Raw genomic sequence first — 18830 nt, 5'->3', positions numbered from 1 at the left:
GCGCCCCAGGGCCAAGGAAACATCTTTTGGGACGAAGGATCTGAGCGCCCCTTCTTCGCTTCGTCCTCTCCCCGTGTCCCCTTGGGAGGAGCTGGGGGAGGGAGGGAGGGTGGGATAGGGCTCCCCGGAACCCCCTGCGCCTTTTGGGAGATAGAAAGGGGCGGGACGCGCCCAGAGGGAGGTGGGTATAAGCCCGAGGCGAGGGGTCCCGGAGCCCGAGGCGCTCTCAGTGGAGGGGCGGAGGGCGCCTGCGGCGCGCGGTGACAGCCCCGTCATGATTGTATTATTACTTGTTTAGTTAAAACGCTGTCCCAGCTGCTCGGGGTGTAAACAGGATTTGGCAAGGTGACAGCCCAGCGCGGCGGGCGCTGCTGCTCCGTTTGGGGACACACGTTTCTTTCCGTCCCCTCTCCGTCCCAGCTCTCAGCGCCCCGTGGTCCCTCCGCTGCAGATCCAGATGTGGGCGTCGTGCTCCCGCGGCGGGAGGGTGGCCCGAGGCCGCGGGGCAGCCTGGCCCAGCGCTGTCAGCAGCGGCTTTGTTTTGACAGGGTGACAGCTGAGGGGGGCGGGGACTTGGCCTTGTCAGCTCCTGCGGCCTGTGGCTGAGTCGGGGAAGAGCCACCGTCACACACCTCCCACGTCTTCTCTCGCTCGCTGCACACACAGGGTCAAGTTCCCAGATTCCAGATTCCCGTAGCCGAGCCGCACTGGCCACTTCTGAATTTTGGTGCAAAGATGATTAATCCTGCGAGAACCTCTCTCCCGGGTCATGCTGTTTTTAGTATTTTACAAGAGCTTCTCAACCACAGTGGAACGTCTGTGTACCTTTCCCCCCCACACCTTTCACATTCTCATGTATAGGTTGACCACTTACTGTGTGCCCTGCACTGGGTCAATACATGTTTGTTGAATGAATGTAAGATCTAGCTCAGTGCTTCTCAAACTTGAATGTGCCTAGGAGTCACCTGGGGAGCTGGTTAGAAGGTTGATTCTAAATCAATAGGTCGGGGGGCGGGGGGGGGGGAAGGGGGGCTGGGATTTCTGACCAACTCTCAGGTGATGTGATGCTAGTTTGTTGACCACACTCCAAGTAGCAAGACCCTAGTTCAGGCCTGGGTAATACTAGTATATTATTCATCCTTTTTGAATTCATCCAAGGGAACTGAAACTGTGATACAATAATGTCTCATGATTGGCATTTCTGAAGAAGGGATGCAAAAAAAGAAAAAGTGGGGGGGCGTGCTCCTAAGAAAGGTGAAGGGCCAGGAGTTGGTTATGAAGGACATTAGTCTAATCAAGAGCAAGGTCAAGAACAAGGTCAGTTACTTGGTGGACTTGCTGTTTAGCAACCGGAGTGGGCTCATGTAGGAACTTTGTCAGCTCATTGTTTCTGTCCTGGCTTTTTATTGGGTTCCCGTCATGAGCACCTTCTCTCCCTGTTGCCTGCTATTGCGTTGATATCTGAACACTTTCCTGACGTTTTGGTCCTATCTGAAGCTCTGCATGAGCATATGTGCCCTTCAGATTTCCAAGAGTGAGGTGTAGCATCTTTCCTAAGATTTGTGTGTTTCATGTTCACATTCACGATCGTATTTATAGGAAAGGGAAAATCCTCTCTTGATAAAGGCCTCTCTTCCTGCTCCTGGGAAGACTCTGAAAGCGTCCATTTGTATTTGCTCATTCATTCAGTAACTATCTACAGGGGTCTCAACTGGGTGGCCAGGCATTGTGCTAGATAGATGCCTGGCTGTGATACCCCGATTCTGCCCTTCTGTGTATGTGCCCATGTGTGCGTGTGTCGGGGGCCTGGGGAAGTGGGCAGCGAACTAATTACAATGACATCACAAAACCAAACTCCTTTCTTAGAGTGATGTTGGGAGTCAGAGCAGGGCAGTTCTTGAGCTGGAGCAGCGTTGGGGTAGGAAAGACTTCCTGGAGGAAGTGTCAGTGGGGTGACATGAGGCTTCTGGTAGTGGAGAAACTGAAAGCAGTTGTAGCTTGGAACTGTGCCTGCCGGAGCTGGCGCTCCATTGGCTGGGGCCTCCAGATTGCGGTGTGTATGTGTGGCCAAGAGGGCACTGGGGAATCCAGGAATCTTAACACCTCGGGAGTGACTTTATCTCAGACTCGCTTTTATTTATTTATTCATTTTAACTGCCTAACCGGGTGTGAGAGGATGCAAAGAGAGCAGAATTAGTGGTTTTTTCCTCAGCGTGTCTCTACATTTTGTATAAAGGCCAGATTTAACCCTACCTTTTGGTATTGACTAGCCCCTTGGAAGGTCAGAGAGGGTAGAGAGGTTAGGGAATGAGGAGGGACCTGGAAAGAGATGAGGTACTTCACTGAAGGCTATTGAAAGGAAAACAGGTCCCAGACCTCATAAAAGATCTGGCCTTTAAACTCCACAAGTGAAACAGAAAAAGAAGTGAGCTAGTTCACAGCCAGGGTGGTGCGCCACACCCAGGGAAGAGGGGAAAAAAAAAAGAAAAGAAAAGAAAAAGAAACTTGTTTTTCAGGATCCAGGGTAGAGTATTTTGAACTGTCTTCTGGCAAAGGTTGCTTCAGAGCCACTTGGCTGGCCTGTGACACAGCCAGAGTGATCGGTAATAATGTAGGTCTGTCCATGTGTTGCCTCTGCTTAGGACCCTTCGATTTCTCTGTATCGGAGTCCACAGTGCCTGCAGGGTCTGGCCATTGCTATCTCTGGCCCCTTCTTAGGGTCATTCGAGCATGGTTTCCTTCTTGCTCAGGGCCTTTGCACATAATGTTCACCAGGGCCAAAGTCTTCCACATCACTTTTAAATGAACTCCCAACTTTTCTGGCAAATCTCAGGTTCCTTGCATTTCCTTTATCGCCTTGTCCTGCCTTCTCGTTACACGCTTTCTGAACCCTTCTGTACTTGCTTTTCCTTCCTGGTGCTTCTATCATGAATTTTAATTGTGATTAAATTATTTGATATGTTTGAATAGATTTTAAGTGAAGTCATTATTGACTGACTGAATGAGCTAGAGAAGAAAAAACTGGAGAAATTATTAACTGTTAGGGTAGCAGTAGTGAAATTTTAGCTTGACTGCTTTTTGACAATTGGGTAGAGGGAATGTTTCATGCAGTTCTAGGAAGCTCACAGATGTTCATAGGATGGGGCTTATGGTGTTATAAAAGAAACCCTAAGTGAAAGTATGAGCCCACATGCAAATCTCCTTGAATTACAGTGTAATTTATCTATGAAAGTGTATTGACCGATTCTTAATGAAATAGGCCATTTATACTTGAGGAGAGGCAGTAGGGTGTAGTGGCCGGACTAAGGAATTCAAAGTAATTGGAGTTCCAAATTTCAGGCTATCCAGCTGTGTGACCTTGGACAAGGACTTCACCTCAGCCTCCATTTCTTTGTCTGTAAAGTAGGAATAATAATGCCCCCTCATGGCTCAACAATGAGGATTTAAAATGGGCTAATATGGATGAGGCAACCAGCCAGCAGGGTGTCTGGCCCATGGTGAGCCCTTAAAGCTCAGAGTAGGGGATAGATTTTTAACTCGGAAGTCAAGAAAAAGTTCAGCTCTGCCACTTGTGTGATCTTGGGCACAACTCACTTCGTTTTTCTCTGAGCCTTGAATAGTTCATCTATAAAATGGGAACTTCACTCCTGAAATGAAAAGAGAGAAGGCTCCCAAAGTTCCTGGGACCTGAAATTGCCGGGTTAACGCTGGCTAAGTTGAATTGTCTGGTGCTTTACTCATTGTCTCGGAATCAGTGGCCACAAAGCATTTATGGAAAACCCAGTGACTTGGTTTCTTGGCTGAGTGCCATACCTAGAGAGTCACACGGGCACAGGGCTATACAATTAGCCTTAATTTAAAAAATAATGGTTTATAGTCTAGATAGAACACTGACTGTATAATTTGCAGAGTGGGGGCAGCAGTGCCACGGGGAGAGAAGTGTCCTATGTTGTCCTGGGCGGGGTGAATGGGGCACCTGAGCCAGCCTTGTAGCTGGGCGGGGGAGGGGGAGGCACCCCCCCAGCACTTTGTATTTATGTGTCAGCCACTTTTTCAGAGAGCAAATTTCTTTTCCAGCTTGTCAACATCTAGAGCAGTGACTCTCCCCAAGGAGCTGTTCTGTCCCCCCAGGGATATTGGGAGACATTTTTGGCCACTGTAATGGAGGGGAGGGGAGTGCTTCTGGCAACTAGTGATTCTAAACATCCCATGATGCACAGGGCCGCCCTCCACAACAAAGAATTGTCTGGCCCCCGATGACAGGAGCACCAGAGTTGAGAAAGCGGCTGTAGAGGAACACTGTGTTGTCCCATAGTACCATAAATACATTGGCAGCATAGAAAAATCAATGCTCCGAATGTTAACTTGAACCACACTCAAAATCTGAAACCTCTCCCTTTGTGAATCATGGGCACACTTTTCAACGGCTTTATTGCGGCATATGTTATAGGTCATAAAACTCACACCCGTAAGTGTGCCGTCAGTTGCTTTTGAGTAAATGCATGCAGTTGTGCATCCCTCACTGCAGTCCAGTAATAACTCTTCCATCTCCTGCCCTGGGTTTGTTTTTTTTTAAGGAGATATTTATATCCATTGATTGTGGGTTTGCAAATACAAACAATTAAAAGTATCTCTTTGGATCGAAGAACTTGTATGCATATATGCATAACCCATGGACACAGACTGTAGGGTGGTGAAGGCCTGGGGCTGGCAGTGGGGGCGGGCCAGGAGGGGTCAATGGAGGGGAAAAGGGGACATATGTAATACTTTCAACGATGAAGATTTAATTAAAAAAAATAAATCTCTTCGGAGATTCTTTAGATCTGTAGTATTGCGACAGCAAAGCACAAAACACGGAGGGGGTAAAGAAAATGTTTTTTTTTTTTTAAAGTCAGTCTTTAGCCACATAAGTCTGTAGCACACAGTTATTTCATGTGCGGTGACTTCTCTAAAAGGCGGTATCGTGGAGCCAACACACAGAGGAAAAATGTTTCCTTTGGCAGGCACAGCACAGAAAGTCTGAGAGAAAGAGGACCAAGTTTAATTCTGTTTGCTCATAAACTTCCAGGGAAGATGGAAATTCAAGCCTGCAAAGTCTTCAGATGGCAATTTGCAGTTTTATGTAACCGAGAAAGTAGTTTATAGGGCAAAACAGCCCAAAATCTGCTGAGGACTGTTTTGTTTTAGGAAGCATATGCTTCCAAATAACATTTTGTGATGTGGTGCTGGTGGGATTTTTTTGTGTGTTTCTTGTTAATTTTTTTTTTTTCTACTATTAAGAAATCTAGTTACCTGTCTGGCAGGATTTTCTTCTGTGTCTCTCAGGTAAATCCACAGCGTTAGACCCATCCTAGGGAGTCTTGAGGGTAAAATGTAGTTTCATGGGAGGTACCTTGAAACAATCAGAACATCTGCTTCTCAGATGAAAGATCTGGATCCTCAATACAGTGCCCATGAAACACGCATTCCCAAGGCTCAGTGGCTTCTGATTTAGTTCATTTGTCTCCAAATGAGAGAAAGGTTGCTACTTAGGAACAGTTGTCAGTGGTCTTGTACTCCTAATGGTTTCCTACTCCTGATGGGTTTCAAACCCGGAGGCACCTGGGGCAGAATGGCAGGCGCTGACTACCCCCGGCTACTTGGTGAAAAGCTGGAGCATCTGCCCTTCTCTCTCTCTGCACGCCGAGCGCCCTTGGGCACCCACTTGCTGCCTTGTGTTTCAGCTTCCTCTTGGGTGACGTGGGAGTGGAGGTGCCACCTCCTCGACTTCTTGTGAAGACGGAATCATTTAGCAGATGTGAAAGTGCTCTTGGAACGGAGGCATTTCACAGACCGTCTCTTTTATTTCAGTTTTAAAAACTTTCCATTGGTCTCAGCTGTTCGCGTTTTGCCAGCGTGTAGGCCTCATGTCACTTGATTCTCCTCCCTGGGATTAAGAGCAAGGTAAGGAAGGTCATCTGACTAGCAGGGACCGGAGACCTGCAGAGGCTTAGCAACTCTCTCAAGCTGCGGTGGTTGCCCAGGGAAGAGCTGGCCCATGGGGGGCTCTCTTCCCAGTGCACCATCCTGCGTTCTCTTCCCAAACTTCCTCATGGGGTTTGGATCAAAGACCGCGTATTCGTGTATGCATAACCCACGGAGGGGCTGCCTTCCTCCAAATGGTCTTCAGAGAGGATTTCATTTGTTCTCCGGCGTTCTCCTGCTCTCACTTGATGTTTATTGTCCCCCTATTGAGAGGGACGTTCAAAGGCTTCTCTAGTTTGTGGAAGCCATAAAGCAAAATAAGCTTCTTTATTACTGGCCCAGGGCAGACGGACAGACTCATGCCCTTGATTGTTTTAAAGCTGGCCATCGAGAATGGCCCAGTAGAATTTCCTGCAGGAAGGAAGGAAGATGAAAGAGATCCCCACTCAGGTTGTAGAAGGTGCCAGAAATGCCAGAGAGGTAAGGAAACGCCTGTTGGGATGTTTTTGAAGTCCCCAGACAGCTCTTCCTAAGACTGCCCTTTTTAACTTTTAATCTTACTATCAGACAGTGAGGTGCTGAGATGATAAGTACTGTAGTACATAGCCCGGTGAATTTTTACATGCGCATGCATCCACGCCACTGCCCCCTGGAAAAAGCTACAGAGCGTTCCTAGCACCTCAGAGGGTTCCCTTGTGGCCCCTCCCCATCCCTGGGAACCCCTGTTCTGATGTCATTACCAGAGAGTAGTCTTGACTTTCTTAAACGTCCTATACATGGAATCACACGGTATGAACTCTTTTGTATCTGGCTTCTGTCACTCCACTTGATCATGTCTGTGAGCTGCAGCTGTGCTATGGCATCCCGCAGAAGTGTGTAAAGACACATTTTAAAAATGGAAAAACAAGTTCAAAGTGGTCAGCCCTTTTCAGGATGGAAGCCTTCCCCTGCCCCAGGATGGAAAGCGTTGGATACGGACAACTTGATAAGATGAATTTTAATGAGGCTTTTGAAAGAAAAGATGGGAATCTGAAATTCAGGGACACTGGGAAGAACCCACGAGGCCAGGACAAGAAATCAGGGAGGTGTATCTGGCCAAGCAGGCAGAATGTGGGGAAGGTGGGTGCAGGGGGCCTGTGATGACAGCTGGTGGCATGCTCAGACTGCAGAGTTCTTGTCCCCTGGTGTCTGTATCCGTGAGTCCTTGCTGGTAAATATCCATGTGAAGTTCCGCTGTCACCATCCTGACTCTGGAAGGTGACTATAGTTATCCATGGTGTCCTGCAGGGCTGGCAGAACCACACATGTTGGGACCTGGGCCAGGGTTTCTGGAAGACTGGGCAGAACCTAGTATATAAAACTCTAGTGGACATGAATACCTCTGTGATAGTGACAGTGTATCCGAGAAAACTTGTATTAAAATATGAGATAAACTTCTTAGTTAGTGGAATCATATGGACCATCCACTGATCAATGTTGCCATAATCGATAGATTTAACACGGTTGAATTTCCATCTTTTTTACTTGTGTGTGCACGTACACAGGGGCATTATACCCATTGCCATTTATTTGTTCATTTGACATGTATTTCCACGGGCTGCTTCAGAAGATTTCTGCTCAGGTAGCTCCTGTCCAAACTCCTTATGGCAGTTCATCACCTAGTGGTAATTGAAATGGAATTGAATCCTTTGTGACATTGAATTGCTTTCATCTCTGGCATGTAATTGTGCATGCTGGTACCCCCTGTGCCGCACACTTTTCTTCTCCAGGTATTCGCATGGCTTGTAGTCAAATCTCATTTCAGTCTGTTCTCAAGGGCCAGTTTCTCAGAGAAGCCTTCCTGACTAGCCCATCCCCTGCCCTGGATCTAAAATAGCATCTCATCTCTATAATCTTACCTTGTTTTGTTTTCCTTTACTGCATTTATCAATCCTTGGAAATCACACATGTATTTTATTTTATTTTTTTAATTAATTTCCGCTAATTTCTACATCGTTCCAATTTTAGTATATGTGCTGCTAAAGCAAGCACTCACATGTACATTTTAAATCATTTCTTGTCTGTTTTCTTTTATGGCAATAGAAGCTCCATGAAGCAGGGACTTTGGCTCACTCCGTATCCCAGGTCCATGGACCGAGCCTTATCCATAGTAGGTGCTCAGTACTTACTAAATGAATGTGTCATTTCACACTCACAGTGAATTTCTTATTCACCTGTGAGATTGGAGGGAGGAAAATCTTGTCTTAAAGAGGATTTTCAGGGAGGTTGAGTAACTTGCCCAAGGCCATGTGGTCAGAAGCAGGGTAGCCCTGAGTAGCTGAGTGGGGTTCCCGTGAACTCCCGTGGGCCTGATGACAGGCAGTGCCTGTCTGATGGCTTGGACTTCTGCTATAAGGTGGAGCAAAGAGACGTCACACCCACTCTGAATCCTTCTCTGAGCAAATGAGGCGACCTTCTCTGACCACCATTTCCTCTTCCTCAAATGAGAATTAAATCCTCACAAGGAAATCCATGAGTATTGCGAGACCAGCGAGTTAAAACCTGTGAAGTTAAAACTTACGCTGTATTCTAAAAGTCCACCTTATGGTCGTGAACTAGAAAAAAACACACCAATTGCCTATCAAGTCATGTTTTCTAACTATATTTCTTGTTGCTTTGCTGCCTGCTTTAACTAAAGGCTTTCTTTAATTGTTTCTTCGGTTTGCATTCAGAGGCCCAGACACAGGGCTTACTATTTTAATCAGGAGATGAATGCATTTACTTTGGGGAAAAAAGTGTGAATAATATCTCTAATGATTGACTTGGAATCACACACCACCTAACCTTAGGAGAAAGCTTTGAGTAATCCCTTAAGTGACCTCAGGGGAAGACGCGAGGATGCTTCCATTAATCCCGCACCATCCTGATCAGTCCCCATTCACTGCGTGCTCAGCCTGTGCAGCCTTCTGCGAGGCTTCTGCGGTATGCAGGAGATTCCAGAAGTACAGCACGGAGACCTGAGTAATATCATAGTGCCTGACGGTGGCAGCTCTAATTTGCATCAGCCCTAACAAGCTGGTGTTGAAACTGAATGGCCGGATGCCAAGGAAGCTAAGGTCAGCATACTTTGAAATAGCAAAGTGAGTCATGTAACCCAGGATTTGCACATACCCACAGGGCTACCTGACTCACCCCCACCTCCAAGGGATCACGTTCATGAGTATTGGTTAGGAACCTGTGCCCAGCTCTGTCCTAGGTGTGTGGTGAGTGACAAAAGGAAGGGAAAGTCACTAGGGGCCCCTCATCTTGCTGGGGAGACAGATATAGAAAGAAAGAAAAACCTGAAATGAATGATCAAACATGAAGTCAATGGAGAGAGAAGCCCTCATGAGCTTGGGGCAGGTGGAAGTGTAGGGGAGAGGCCCAGGCCAGGGCGAGTGAACAGTACAAAAACGAAGAAGCAAAACAGAAGTAAGACCTCAGAATGGTTGAGATGCAGGCCTGGGTGACAGATGGCCTGGGTGTGAATCCTGGTGTGGGACCCCTGGGGAGATGACTTATCCTTGGCCAGCCTCAGATTGCAAAGCTGCAAAATGGAGATGGTGACAGTTGTCAACTTTTCCCATTCATTCAACAAACTGTTATGTAATGTGCCAGGCGTTGATGTAGATGCGGGGGATACAGTGACAGATGGGTCCTTACTCTTGCAGCGCTTGCTTTCTGGGAGCAGAAGCAGACAGTAAATAAGAAAATAACAGAAAGTGGTAAGTGCCACCCACAGGATGGAAACGGAGAAGTAAACGAGAGTGCCTGGGGAGTGCCTTCACACTGAGTGCCAGAAAGCTCCCTCTGCGGAGAGGACAGGGCCTGGGGCCTCATGAAGCTCAGAGGGAGGGTGCCAGGTGGGGCGTGCAAAGACTCAGGGTCAGAAAGGGCTTGGTATGTTCAAGAGCTGCCCGGCAACCATGGTGGCTAGATGGGTCGGGGAGCGGGGTGGGAGGGCAAGTGTAGAAGAGTTGGAAGAGGTCTGGGGGCCAGGTTGCCAAAGTGTAATTTTTAACACCGTGAAGTAATCTGATCTTTAATTCCGATCCATTTTGACAAATGCATAGCAAGACAAAAAAATATTTCCATTGCCCTAGAAAGTTCCTTCCTGCTCCTTGCCATTCAAATCCCTCTCTCCCAGAGGCAGCCACTGAGCTAATTTGTGTCACCCTAAGTTAATTTTGATAGTCTATAATTTCATATAAATGATATCACATGGTACATTATTTTCTTCTTCACTCAGCATAGTGTTTTTGAGATTCATCCATGCTGTCGCATGTACTTAATTTTTTAAATTTTTGTTGCTGAGGAGTAGTTCACTGTATGGATGTACCACAGTTTATCCATTCACCTGTTAGGGACATCCGGGCTGTTTCCAATGGATTCAGATTAAATCTGCATTTTTAAAAGGGCACATATGTAATACCCTTTGTAATACTTTAAGCAATAAAAAAAAATGAAAAAAAAAATCTGCATTTTTAAAGCATCCCCGTTAGCTGCTTTGGGAAGAATAAAGTATACAAGAGAAAGAGTAGAAGCAGGGCCAGTTGGAGTTATGGCAGTCTGGGTATACATGGAGAGTGGTGCTTGGCTGAGGGTGGCAGGAGTGGAGGGGTGAGAAGCACACAATTTGGGGGCTATATTGTAAGTGTAGTGGCAACGGGCAGTTAGAGGATGACGTATGAATACAAGACAGACATGAACTAATGTCTAGGTTGCTGACCTGAGCAACAGAAAGAGGATGATAGTTCCATTTACCAAGATGAGCAAGACCATGGGGGAAGCAAGTTTGGGGTGGGTGGGCATCAAGAGTTCTATTTGGGATGTGTAAAATTAGGTAGGTCTCTTAGTAGTCAGCTGTTGTTTTGATGATAAAGTGAGATTATTTAGCAGTTTGGTATAGTATCTAGAACATTCTAAATGCTCAAGACATGGTAGCTATTACTACAGTTAAAAGCAGTGCTAAAAAAAAAAAAGCAGTGCTAAATCATAATTCTTGAGCTTACAAAAGAGACTAGCCAAGCTAAAGAAAAATGGGAAAAAAAAATGAGTAAATAGGAATAGTGAGAAATAGGATCCACTAGGTAAGGAAGAAATAAATCAACTGATAGAAGGTTTTGAATTTTAGGTAGAAAATTTTGAAATGAATTCACTTGAGAATAACGTGTCTTTGCACTTTAAGAAGGAGGAGACACAAGATATTTAGAGTGCCAGTGAGGAGTTCTAGGTTTTGGCTCCTTGCTCCTTTGCCAGCTGGGTGAACTCAGGCAAGCCACACCCCTTATCCAAGCATTGAATTACTTGTCCTATGGGCTTGCGGGGAGGAGAAAATAAGATGATGCACGGTGAAATTTCCTTGGAAAGTATCAAACAGAAATGCGCAACATTCTTAAATGCTCCCCCCCCGCCCCCCGCCCCCAGTTGAGTGATGTGTTAGACAGTGGGTGCTCGAAGGAGGGCTGGGCATGGCAATGCATTGCCAGTGGGGAGGAAGCTGTGCCTTTAAAGGGGCTATTAGGGCCTAACCTGGGTCCCTGTGGGAATGGAGAAGGTATCTATCTGGGAGAGACTCTGAAAGAAGAATCAGGATGAAGGTACTGAATGCAGATGAGTTGGGCCTCAGGAGCTGGGAGAACAGTGATGCCAATAAAGAGAACAAGATAGTTGCAAAGGAGGTGGTTGGGGTTGAGGGCAGGCCTCAGTGTAAAACTTCCTGGGCACACATGCCAGAGGCAAGCAGTTGGGAATGTGGACGGGAGGTTCTGTTTTTCAGGTTGGACTGGTTATGTGTAGTTGCGAGTCATCAGCCCAGATAATGACTGATACCATGAGATAGATGGTGAGCTGCCCAAGGAAGCAACATATATGGTGTTGTTTATTTTGCTCATCCCGGTTGACTTGGTGCCAAAACAGCAGGCTGACGAGTGAAAAATCCTGTTGGTCAGCTGGTTGTCTGGGCTGCTCAGTGCCAGCCGAATAGTTTGACAAATCTTTCCAGTGCGTCAGACTGAGCTGACTTCTTTAGCAAGTTCACTGATAAAGTCTTGAGATTAGATGTGTGTGTGTGTGTGTGTGTGTGTGTTTAAAGAGATTCCAGGAATTCTTTTTTTATTGTTATTGATAATTCTCACCCAAGGACATTTTTTCCATTGACTTTTAGAGAGAGTGGAAGGAAGGGAGGGAGAAAGAGAGAAACCTTGATATGAGAGACACATCAATTGGTTGCCTTCCACTCGTGCCCCAACCAGGGCCGGGGATTGAACCTGCAACCCAGATACATGCCCTTGACTGGGAATTGAACCCGCAACCCTTGGATGAGAGGGCCGATGCTCTAACCAGGGAGAAACACTGCCAGGGCCCAAGAATTGCCTTGGATTTAGAGTTCTGGGTCACTTCTTGGCCCTGCTGTCACTCAGGACCTCCTCAGGCCCTTTCAGAGTTGGTTCATGTTTGGGTTTGGTCCTGGATAGGTGACTCAGATATAATGAAGGGTCTGGCCCACCCCTAGGACATTTAGTAGCACTGGAGTCATTCTAGCACCTTCTAGATCAGTGATGGCGAACCTATGACACACGTGTCAGAGGTGACACGCAAACTCATTTATTTGGTTGATTTTTCTTTCTTAAATGGCATTTAAATATATAAAATAAATATCAAAAATATAAGTCTTTGTTTTACTATGGTTGCAAATATCAAAAAATTTCTATATGTGACACGGCACCAGAGTTAAGTTATGGTTTTTCAAAATGCTAACACTCTGAGCTCAAAAGGTTCGCCATCACTGTTCTAGATAATGCCTGAGGGTCCTGGGTCATTGATTCAGTCTGACCTGATTATACTATACTATATAATAAAAGGCTAATATGCAAATTGACCAAATGGTGGAATGACAGGTCGCTATGATGCACACTGACCACCAGGGGTAAGATGCTCAACACAGGAGCTGCCCCCTGGTGGTCAGTGCGCTCCCACAGGGGGAGTGCTGCTCATCATGGCTGGTGAGCTCAGGGGTAGAGCTCCCAGACTGCAAGAGGGCGCAGGCCAGGCTGAAGGACCCCCCCCTCCCCTCCCAGTGCACGAATTTTGTGCACCAGTCCTCTAGTTTAGCATAAAGAGGACAGCTCCTTATTCACCTCCAGCCTAGGCACTAGGATTTCGTCCAAGCAGGTCTGTCCCCATGGTTTTCTGTTGCTTTGATGTTGGACTAATCTTAGCATGGGGAAGCTCTCAAATGGGGTGTTTTACCCAGTTTGTTTTGCCCCAGGTCATTTCTTCACCTCCATTCTCTTTCTGTATCCTTGACCACTCTGTTCAATTATTTTTGTTTCTTGTGGCTTTCCAGACCCAAATGGCACTGGTAATTAAGCTATTCAGAGACGCCTCTGCTACTGAATTAGAAAAGGGTGATCTTTTCTTCCCTTGGAGTCTGTTTTCACTTTCAATTCCAGGCATATCTGATCTCCTGAGGTCAGACCTCCTCCCCTACTCCCACTTTCTTCTTTTCACTTGTGCCAAAAGTCCCCGATTTCTAAAACCCCAGTTTTAAATCGTAGTTTGATGGTGTCTGCTGGCCTTCCATGTACAACTGGGTGACCTGGAAGGGTTGTCACCCAGGGGAGAAAGAAATGGGTTTATGTCCTGGAAAGGCTGACTTAGCCCTTTCAATGGAAGGATATGGAGGGATAATGTGGGGAGAGGGGAGCAGTATTGATACTCACATCCACCAGACCATTTTCTTCCCCTTCACATCTTTGCTCCTCACAGTGTTTCCTCATATGGAAACTCGTTAGAAATGCAGAATCTCAGGCCCCACCCTGAACCTGCTGAACCTGAATCTGCATTTCCACAAGATTTCCTAGGGCATTCCTGAGTGGGTTCAAGTTCGAGAAGCAGGGTTGCAAATCACAAGAGCCTTACTCACACTGCTTCCAAAGCAGTTCACTTGCAAAGAGAAAATTTATTGCGATCACAACTGCATAGGACAGACTCCAGGTGGTGTTGTGCTTTTAACATAGGATTAAAAGATTTTTATCTAAGTAATATATGCACTCCACTAAGAGGAAAATTCAGGCAGCTCACCCACGGTGGTAGCAAATGAAAATGTAAACCCTCTTACCCCAATCCTCCCCATCCCAGTCTCACTCCTCACCCCCTTTTAGTCATTTCCCGAAATTATTAGTCTCCCCTCCCTCACCCTGAGCTGTAGCTTATATTTTACACTGCAATTCAAGGAGGGGAACTCGATTCACTGTACAGAAATCCACGTTAGATTTCAACTGAGCTTGAGTGAATTTGCGAACATGCCAGAAAGTTGGATGTCAGCAAGTCAGAGGTGTTGAGGGAGGGCACCCAAAAGGAACACCAGACACACGGCCTTATTCTTAGCAAGTTCTAATTGTTTCAAACTCTCCACTAATTTTAAAAACAGGGCAACCTACTTTATGACTCACTTATGCCTCTTATTTACTGTTTCTCTCTGGCCCAGGCAAATTTTGACAGCGGAGGTATGGCCACCTAAGACACTGGAACTTATGATACTTTTTTAGATCAGAAAAGAGCAGACAGGACCCCTAAGAGCCGGTCTTTTTTTCTTTTCTTTTTCAAATGTGATTAATTAAGCTCAATTTGTGAGGAGAAATTAACCCTCAATTTCGGGATGCACTTTGGGACCACTTGGCAGAAGATCCATATTTGAAGTGCTGATATACTTGCTTGCCATTCTTGCCTTTTTATTTTTATTTTTTATTGATTTTTATTGATTTTTACAGAGGGGAAGGGAGAGGGATAGAGAGTTAGAAACATCGATGAGAGAGAGACATATAGATCAGCTGCCTCCTGCATGCCCCCTACTGGGGATTGAGCCTGCAACCAAAGTACATGCCCTTGACCAGAATCAAACCCAGGACCCTTCAGTCCTCAGGCTGACACTCTATCCACTGAGCCAGACCAGTTAGGGAAATTCTTGCCTTTTTATTTATTTATTTTTTAAAATATATTTTTATTGATTTCAGAAAGGAAGGGAGAGAGTTAGAAACATCAATGATGAGAGAGAATCAATGATCGGCTGCCTCCTGCACATCCCCCACTGGGGATTGAACCCGAAACCCGGGCATGTGCCCTGACCGGGAACCGAACCATGATCTCCTGGTTCATAGGTCGATGCTCAACCACTGAGCCATGCCCGGCTGGGCAGTTCTTGCCTTTATAAAAGACAGTTTCACTAAGGTATAATTTCTATGCCATAAAATTCTCCAATTTTAAGTGGTTTTTAAGAAATTGACTAAGTTGTATAATTATAATAATCCAGCTTTAGAAAGTTTCTATCACCCCCAAAATATGTTTGCGTTCATTTGTGGTCAACCCCATTTGTGGCCCAGCCCCAGTCTGCTAATCTACTTTCTATCTCTATAAATTGACCTTTTCTGGACATTCATATGAATGGAGTTATACAATATGTGGTCTTTTGTGACTGGCTTCTTACACTTAGCATAATGTTTTTTGAGATTCATCCACGTTGTAGCATGTATCAGCATTTCATTCTTTTTTTATTGCCAATGATATTCCAATATGTGGATATGCCACATTTTGTTTATGCATTCACCCGTTGATGGACAGTCAGGTTGTTTCCACTAACTCTCTGCTCCAGGTTGGACACGATGTGTATTTTACAACTCAAATAAAATGTATTTTAATGTTAAACGTAAATTTACCACATGACCTGGCAAACCCACTCCTAGTTTCTAACCCAAGAGAAATGAAAACATGCATCCACACAGTGATTACACACAGATGTCCACAGCAACATCATTCATCAGTGTGAAGTTGTATCTCACTGTTGTTTTGGTCCCTGACTTTTAAGCATTCTGCCATTGTCCGGCCTGGAGCAGAGAGGTAGTAAAACAGAGTGAGGACCATACACCACCCCAGGCCCAATTAACTGCCTGCACTCAGTGCTTCTGCAGGGTGCACTGAATAAGCTCAGGCACGTCTCTTAGATCCTCAAAATCTTAGGTCTTCTGCATGATGGGAATAATTAATACCTTCCTCACACAAATATTCAAGCGCATTTCTCATTTTAGGTGCTTACTAAATGTTGAACTCACAGTTCTACCCCATAAATTTCCTGTTGGTGTATTCTTGCTGTGAGACATCCCTGTCACCGACTTAAGTATTCCAGTAAATAATGACTTCCCAGTATGTTAAGCATGACAGAATCTTACTAGACAGCTTGGCTGTCTTTCTTTTGTTCTGGATGTTACCCAAATATCTTCACACCCATCTTAATCATTCACACCGAGTGAACTGCAGGCGCCCTGCTCCCCTGTCTGTCATCTGGCTCACGATCACTTGTTTATCCAGTTTAGCCGCCTTCTCACCATCCATCCTGGCTTCTGCCTGCTATGACAGAGTCTGTTGCATTCTCTGGACCCCTCACCCTGGATCCTGTGGTGGCATAAACATTTGAATCCTAGCCCCATCGAAAGCAGTGCGGCGGCCTTTTCTTGTGTGGTTCTGCCACGTGTACAGGGACTTGCTCTGGGGGTAGGTGAAGTCATCAGGGCAGCCTTCCCCTCCTTGTGCCCCGGGGTGCTCGCTGCTGCAGTAATTGGTTTGGCAGCATACTCCCTAAAAGGCCGTCCTTCAGCTGGTACTTTGTCACACAGCAAGGCCATTCCCCTTGGGAGTTCCTTGAGACAGCAGCTGTCTTGCCTCATTAAGGAGAGACATGGGAAAGGTGTTTTGAAGGGAGACCTCTTATCTCAAAGAACAGTGGCCAGGCCTGAACATATGGACAGGAGATAGGAAGGCCAAGGCCAAGGGCATGGTGGCAGCAACATGGAACATCTGGTGGGAAATGCTTCGCTGGCAGTTAAAGGATAACGTTCGAATGCTTTCTAAAGGACTCAGTGTGTCCTCTTTAGTAAATTGGGCAATAAGTCCCACATGCGTTAAAAATGTTGTGCACTTGGGTTTCGAAGTGTTGCATGACATATGTCCACTTGTAGGAAGTGCTTTTCATATCCTACCCAAAAACATTCTAAAACCAGTGAGCAAAGCCCCAGGGACTTTCAACTATCTCAATGGGGAATATCTTTAACCACTAAGAACCACTTAGGAACTGTTGGGACTGTTTTGTATCTAAGTTGTTGGGGTCCGTAGTGAAGACTTGGGTTTGGGGCGTGGATTCCTTCTAAATCTAGTACAGTGGTGTCCAATAGGAATATAATATAAGCCACATGTAACAACATTTTCAAGTAGCCAGATATATTAGTTTTTTGGGGCCATTATAACAAATGATCACAAACAGGGCGGATGAAGCAACAGAAAGTTCCTTTATTCACAGATTTGGAGGCCAGCGGTCTGAAGTCAAGGTGTCAGCAGGGACTGCTCCCCCTGAAGGCTCTGGGGAGAGTCCTTCCTTGTATCTGGTGGCTCCTGGCCATCCTTGCTGTTCCTCGTAGATGTAGCGCTCCAGTCTCCGCCTCTGCTTCACATGGCTGCCTTCCATGCGTGTCTGTGACTTGAGGTGTCCAAATCTCTCTCTCCTTTCTCTTAGAAACTAACATCAGTTGGTTTTAGGGCCCAGTCTAAATCCAGGATAATGTCATCTCAAGAACCCTAAGTAGCCCTAGTCAATTTGGCTGAGTGGATAGAGCGCTGGTCTGCAGACTGAAGGGTCCCGGTTCGATTCTGGTCAAGGGCACATGCCCAGGTTGTGGCTCGATCCCTAGTAGAGGGCGTGTAGGAGGCAGCCCATCAATGATTCTCTCTCATCATTGATGTTTCCATCTCTTGCTCCCTTTCCCTTCCTCTCTGAAATTAATAAAAATATATATTTTTAAGAAAGAACCCCAAGTAATCATATCTGTTTCCAAATCAGGTCTCATTCTGAGGTTCCAGATGGACATGAACTTTGGGGGACACTGTTGAACCTACTACACATTAAAAAAAATGAGAAAAACCAACAGTTAAATTTAAGTAATTTCGTCTTTTATTTAACCCAATACCAAAATAGCATTATAACATGTAATCACTGTAAAAGAATTTTTAATGAGATATTTTAGCATTCCCCTTTTTTGGTTCTAAGTCTTTGATATCCAGTATTTTACACTTACAGCACATCTGAACTTGGGCCTACCACCTTTCAAAGACTTGGTATCCACATGTGGCTGGCTGCCATGTATTGGCCAACACAGTTGGAGTGCTGTGTGTCTGACAAAGCTTTTGTACTCCTCAGTATTTGCCCTGTGTTTGCTCCCTCACTCTTTTCCTCTCTCTCTCCCTCATCCTCCTCTTTGTTTTTAGGGAATTTTCTATTCATTTGGGAAAAGTCTGAACAAAACAAATAAAAATCTACTTTGTAAAAGCTACCGGGATCCCAAGACTCAGTGGAGGAAGCAAAGCAAAGTTAGCCAGTTTTGAAAGAAAAGTATTCAGTTACATTTTTAAGCCTAAGTGTTTATTGTTGGTAGAATTCATCAAACACATCAGTAAGTGTGGTTGATGTTTGGGATGTAACATTTTCATATTGAGTAGGGGAAATACAAGGCTTTATTATTACAAGTCTCCCTGCCAGGAGATTCGTGACCCACCCATTCATCTGCCCCCACGAACGCCGCCATTATTCTCTGCCAAGTTAAGACAAGAAATGGCATAAATTTCTTTCTGGGCTGATTGCTGTAAGTCTGTTGCAATAATGAAATTAAAATTTATAAACCTTTGAAAAAATCTGTGTTGTCTCTCCAAGAATTGCAAGCTTGTCATTTTTTGGCTTGGACCTCAGTGAGGGGATAGAGGCTTTATAAGCAACTCCACAGGGAGAAATGTTTTGGATCCTTGAA

This window comes from Myotis lucifugus, unplaced genomic scaffold, assembly GCF_000147115.1.
Source record: "Myotis lucifugus unplaced genomic scaffold, Myoluc2.0 scaffold_8, whole genome shotgun sequence".
Lineage (NCBI taxonomy): Eukaryota > Metazoa > Chordata > Mammalia > Chiroptera > Vespertilionidae > Myotis > Myotis lucifugus.
This window is presented reverse-complemented; position numbering follows the sequence as displayed.